The 6,635-nt window shown below is 32.3% G+C and overlaps 1 protein-coding gene across 5 annotated transcripts in view; it reads right to left on the bottom strand.

The window, feature by feature from the left end:
* Positions 1–3,864, bottom strand: part of LOC106470595 — an 81,353-nt gene extending 77,489 nt beyond the window's left edge. For 2 of the 5 annotated variants that reach the window (XM_022399209.1, XM_022399212.1), the window contains exon 1: positions 3,655–3,864. The gene's annotated coding sequence lies outside the window, so the exon portion shown is untranslated. Of the gene's footprint in view, positions 1–3,573 lie in introns of all 5 variants that reach the window. The other 3 variants (XM_013931158.2, XM_022399210.1, XM_022399211.1) reach the window with 3 other exon arrangements.
* Between the last annotated feature and the right edge of the window lie 2,771 nt (positions 3,865–6,635).

The raw sequence follows: 6,635 nt of genomic DNA, 5'->3' as shown, positions 1-6,635 counted from the left end.
GATGTTATTCCTATACACAAATAGCTAGAAGCTTTATTTTTTAAATAGTGATTAACTTATGGAGGCCAGCATTTCACTAGAGTTTAAAATGGGAAATCATTTAAATTTTTATTTTTTCTCAAGGGTTATGTGCAGGAAAAGCCTTGTAGGACTAAATCGTCCGTTGCTGTTCATAAGTTATTTTAAATTAAATCGTCAGAAGATATCATCACAAAAGAAACCTAAATGAATTTTACAAGTTAAATTTTCATCTATAAAAAATCCATCTAAATTTTATGATGTTACACTGGAGCAGAAAAATGCTCTTGGAGCCTGTGCTTATGAACATGAAATCCCTGCAAATCTCAAAATGCAACAACCGGGGTAATGATTGAAATAGTATTAATTGTCTTAGTACGTTTTGAAGAACTATCACATGAAGTAAGTTACTCCCCAGCCTCTGCTTCTGACATTATCCCATTCATTATGGCTTTTATAAAACCTTTGAGCAAAGGTACAGATTCAGACCATGAAAATTATGAAAGTCACTTTGCTGAAGGCCATGGATATACAATTTGGTGAAAATGAGTCATAAACCCTCTACTGCATTGAAACCCTGCTATATCTCAGATACAAGAATAGGTAGTTTACCAAAACTGACAAACCTGGAGCATATGAAAATCAAGTGCAATGATACAGAACACACAACCACCAAAGAATCCATCACAAAGAAATCAAAGCAAGCAGAAGATGCACTTCTACAAAACCCAGCACTACCATGTTTAATATATGACAATATTGGAGGACAGCATCAGTGGTGTAGAAAATGGTGGAATAAAGAGTGTCATGCTTTGGAAATAGTTACTTGTGTAAGCCTATGCTTTCAAGAAACACATAAAATGTTCAATACTGGGACAGATCACAAGCTTATTTGAATTGCATTTTCAAGTCAAAAACTGTCTTGTTTTCTGAAATGGCAAAAGTATGTTGAATTTTGTAAAATAAACTGAATAATTTTATGCTGATGTTTTTATGGTGAAGATAATAATTATGTTTACATATATAAAAGTTTCTACAATAAACTAACAAAAGCTACAGTTACAGAGGTTAATATATACATGTGTGTTTTTATTTTGCTATGTATTTCTAGATTAACTAATTAAAAGTATCTTTTTCAACTTTATGGTTATTCATTTTCTAAACTACATTCACAAAGTAAATACTATTTGTATTTTTTTACAACCAAACAAAATATGCTTACAGATTAAATTTCATTTCATTTCAGTAGTCTCAAGTCTCTTACCTGCATACTAAATATCAGTACAAGCCAATATGGTTGGGTAATCATCAGCTATCAGTATTGGCTACAGATGGATGGTTTTAAAAACTTAATATTGGTTCAGTTTTTTTTATCAGAAACCTTGGAATACAATTTGGTGGTGAAAGAAGCACTTTAAGATTTTGACCAACTCTTTTGGACCCCAAGTTAGACACTTCCAGTGGGCTCATCAAGTCTATCAAATGTCATACCTGAACTCTAACTGGGATCAGTGTGCTTGCTAATTTTACAAGAAAACTAGCCAAAAACTGAAGAGTTTTAGCAGCCAAATACATATAAGCAAGCATAAGTTCCTAAGGCAAATTATATACAGATGATGTAGGCCTACCTCTTTGCTATTTCGAACATTTTCCACTCTGCATGTCTCCTCTTCTGATTTAACCACTAAATCATATTTTTTCTTGCGATTCATTTATAAGTGACATTTCAGAATAACTGTTTCAACAATTTGATATAATTTTCTTGGAACAAGGTTTACAAATACACATTGCTTTATTATTTTGAAATGTTCATACATCAAATTCATTGATATTCCAGACATTTTTATAACATATGCATCTGAGCCGTCACATTGTTTGTAGACGTCTAATTAATAATTATGTGCTTTGGGTGCATCCACTGTATAAAAATAAAATTCAGACAAAAAGAAATAAAGTTCCTAGTGTATTAAAATAATAGCCATGCAAGATAACACTAAAACAGCCTGGTCTAATTCAATGAGCAGCAGTTTGTAATACATGTAAACAGCTTGGATGAGAAAACAATTTAAAGCAAATAAAAAATAGTGTTTAACAATAACTTATTCATAAAAATCGATTCAATTAAATGTTGCAAGGTTATGATGATCAAGTCCAAATATAAACATCTGTTCTATAATCTACTTTCACTTTTGATATACATTTTTAATATATAGCTTAACCATTAATGCTGCATGTCTTGTATAGAACCTAAATAAATCATCTTGGTGAAAAATGATTAAAATGTTCTCATGCATAATGAACACTAATTCTTCAAGAGGTACTTCTTGGAGAAATGTCACCTTGTTTCTTCACATAAGTAATTATGGTACATACAGAATTTTTTTTTGTCCACTGGTAGTTCAATTTCAGTTTAAAAAAGAAACCAAACCATAATTTCATTAACCACACATCTCTAGCACTATCACTATCAGCCAAGAAAATCTTAATAAGTGCACCCCTTGTTTTAATAATTCTTAAACCTCAATTACAAAATACATATTTCACCAAACTTAATATAATGTGAAATTATATCACACATCCACTTACAAGTTCTATTTTTAACTTTAGTTATTACACTTAACATGCTTTCCAATATATCATTTGTAATACATTTAAATAAACATAATTTGTTAACACAGAAGTAATGCTACACACTCTTGCACTAACACAATGAAACTCACTTAACTGAGTCAAAAGCTAAATTTTTAATGATTCATTAAAAATAAAATTCTAAGTAAGGTACATACATCGCTATTCTAATTACTAAATGCAAAACCTGATAACATAATTGTCAAACTAATGTGTAACAAACTTAAAGAGGTACTTAAGAGTTGGAACTGGTATGAATTTTCACATTACCATAACTCTTAACGTTTAATATTTTCAAAACGAGACCCAAAACTTGAGCACTTTCAAATAATTGACTATTCTTCTTCAGGAGAAAAAGGGGTAACTTTTAAGTTACTGATACTATACTTCAATTAGCATTAAACTTTAAGAGCATACTAACAGTATTAGTATATATGAATACATGTTTGAATTAATATAATGAATAAATTATATTTCAAAAGAGTATTTTATAACAATAATTACAAGTAAACTGAATGTTTTGAAAGTCACAATAATTTATTTGATACTTCAAATTTCAATATATCATACATATTTGTCTGACAACTATTCTCCTATCTTTATACAAACCATTCACAACTAACAATAACATCCCACCCTAAGTCTATATCAGTATATGTACTAAACAGCAATAATGTTTCAATTCAAATAGAAAATTAAATGTTTAGGAATGGGTTAGAATTAGTTAAGAGGATTGAGTAGTTGATTTTCAGTGTTCACGCCTTATTTTAACATACAAGCAATATAACGTTCATATTCTTTTTACGTTAATTATCAAAGAGCAATTAGTACTGTTAAATTTAAACCTACACAACTTCTGTTTGCAATTACAACAAAATTAAAAGTTGTAACTAACTACTACTAGTTTTACTTTTAGTTGCAACTTACATATCCTGATCACTCGACAAACAGTCACTCGTAAAAAATACCTAATCTAATTAATGATAGTCTTGGAAGTGTAAAACTTACGAATTTTACCCTAAAAGTAAAATCACACGCTGTCAGAAGCAAATTTTACACAAACAGTTTGTGTTACTTAGATATGTATTTATATCGAAAACACACATCAATTCTTATTATTCCTCGATAGGCTTAAGATGTCAAGCAGTCTAAGATCTAACTTTAGATTCGTAATATAAATAGGCCTCCTTCTTAAAGGTAAGTAACCCGTGCAGAGGCAGCTAACCAATAGAGGGCGAATTGTTTTGCACTTAGGTTTAATAATATATAATATTTGCTTTTATTAGTTTATAATACTACACGTTTAAATTTTAAACAGTAGAAAGAAACTAAAACAGTTTACAAAAGACTTAAAATTACTAGTATCAGCCTTTCAATAGTATTTAATTTCAATGATGAATTTTGATGCAACGTCGACTTGCACATGTGGTATTCAGGTGCACCAATTTCCAACAAAAAGAATCAAGAATCCGTAAATAACATTAGATTTCGAAAATGTTAAGCAAAGAAAAGAAGCAAACGCGTGAATGAAAAACAAACCAAAATGTGTAATTTACACAAGGAAAGTATTGCTGAGATTTTAAAGGGGCGAACGCAAATCTACAGGAAATGGTTGAAGAATTAAGATACATTTCATCGCCCCCTATTCTCCACCACCTGAAACTTACTTATGTAACAATAATCGACCGCTAAAACGACGCAGGAATTAACATGACACAATGTTTAAGGACAACAAAGGCCCTATTCGTCCATCTAGGCTGTTCCATTTTCTAAACTACAAGGGAGCATCTTATGATATTTCTAATAAGGCCTTGAAAGAAGAATGAATACTTGCTGAACCTTGTGCCCACCCTTTTAACTTGTATAAACCAATTTTTTTATTTCCATTATGTGACTGCAGTTATTATCTGAAGCACATAGGAAACAGGTCCAAATAAGACAAAGCAAGAGCAAGAATCCTGATGATACAACACTTTAAAGATCATTGCCGTAGGAAACAATTTTTGAGTGATCAGGCTCTTGCTACATTGTCATCTCTAGGGGGGGGGGACATGCTTTCAGATAATTTTTGAAAATTTAATGCTGTGAGTTTGAATTTTGAGCCATTTTAATTACAAGTACAACAAACATACAACGAAATGTACTGATTAATAATAAGCAAGTTTTAATACATAAGTTGTAGCTATACATGTCATGAAAGTGTTCAGGCCATGGCCTGACTGGCATTACTGCTTCCGACGGCTCTGAAGATATAAGTCCTTGTGTGGGACCCTACAGTTCTAGGTTGCCTGCATCGACGTTTACTCCCATTATATTGTTGTTGTAACGTTGTTCTTTTGTTGGGTGGTTTCTTGGAGAAAATAATTTGAAGTCCAGTCCACGTAACAATAACAAACTAGTTTATTTCTTCCTTAACGTTCTGTTACGACAGCGGAGGTCACGTGACCCTAGTAACACGTCATATTCTCGAAGGTTCGTGAATGCTCGAGCGTTTACTAGATTTCGGAATTTTTGTACATATAAGACGGTCAAGACGTGACGGCAACAATGGGTAACTGTACTGCGGACACGGAGAGACGTATTGTTGAGCGAGTACGTGCGACGTTCGTTGTGAATTATAGCGTTTGTTATAGTGCGACTGTGGAAATTAATGTATTGCAAAGTTGTATTCAGAAAGAATAAACCAGTTTTATTAAGAAAGGACTTGTGTTGCTAAAGTTTCATTGGAAAGAAATTATACGGGAAGTTAACTAACGAACAGAGACGTAACAGTTCTTACAAGCAGCCTTCACTTGTATACTGTCATTACTTAGAAGCCCAAGTTTACAAATGGCGTTCAAACGGCAGTCGCTCTATAATTGTACAATGACTAACGTAAAAATAAACTTAACTTTACATTTTAATGGCTAATAAATAGTAAATGAATTTACGAGCTAACTAACGTTGATCCAAACACTTCACTGAAACTAAATAATTTACTGGCACTCTAGCACTGGAAACAAAACTGACTGATACACTGCTAGCTTACTAACTAACTAGCCCACTGGTATTTATAACCGATGTCTCACTTCTATTTATTTGTGGAAATTAGTATATTTTCATGATGCCATCTAAAAAATTCTAATTATTCTAGGTCTACTTTTATAAACTTTTTTATTTTAAAGTCACGTGCCCTTTAACTAACATTTAAATTAAGAAATAGAAAATGTAGATTACAACAATATATTTTCAAGGAGATAAACCACCGTGTCATACTAACTTAACAAGTTTCTGTACTACCCACTGAAATAAGTACTGTTAAGACAGCGTTAGTCACGTGACGCTGGTAACATGTCATGATATTCTAGAAGGATCGGAGAACATCACGAATAATCCAGTATGTGCTAGGCGCCCTCTATTCCTGTACATAAGTGCGCCTGATAACGTGAGACAAATTGATCGGAATTGAATTGCAGACAGGCAGAGATAAAGATGGACAATTGATTCAAGCGCGGTAGTGACTGAAAGTAAGTGCGTGAATCATTGTGAATTATAGCTTGTGCTGAAAGTGACTGTGGAAATTAAGTGTATTGCAAAGTTGAATTGAGAAAGAATAAACTAGTTTTATTTAAGAAAGGACTTGTATCTCTGAAGTTCCTCGGGAAGAATGTATACCGGAAAATTAACAAACGAACACAGAGATGTAACAAATTGGTGTCAGAGTGTGGGACAAAAAAAAGAAGATGGAAACATCAAACTACAGATTAGCAGATTTGATGGCAGCAATACAAGAACAGCAAAAGAAACGAGAAGAGAGATTACAGCAGTTGTTGGAGGAAAAAGAAAATAAACAAGTAGAGAAATTACAGCAGTTGTTGGAGGAAAAAGAAAATAAACAAGAAGAGAAATTACAGCAGTTGTTGGAGGAAAAAGAAATAAACAAGAAGAGAAATTACAGCAGTTGTTGGAGGAAAAGAAAGAAACAAAAAGAGAGATTACAGCAGTTGTTG

The sequence above is a fragment of the Limulus polyphemus genome, unplaced genomic scaffold (assembly GCF_000517525.1).
Source record: "Limulus polyphemus unplaced genomic scaffold, Limulus_polyphemus-2.1.2 Scaffold4106, whole genome shotgun sequence".
In the NCBI taxonomy this organism is placed as follows: Eukaryota; Metazoa; Arthropoda; class Merostomata; order Xiphosura; family Limulidae; genus Limulus; species Limulus polyphemus.
Note: the sequence above shows the minus strand (reverse complement) of the source record. Positions and strands in the feature narration are given on the sequence as shown.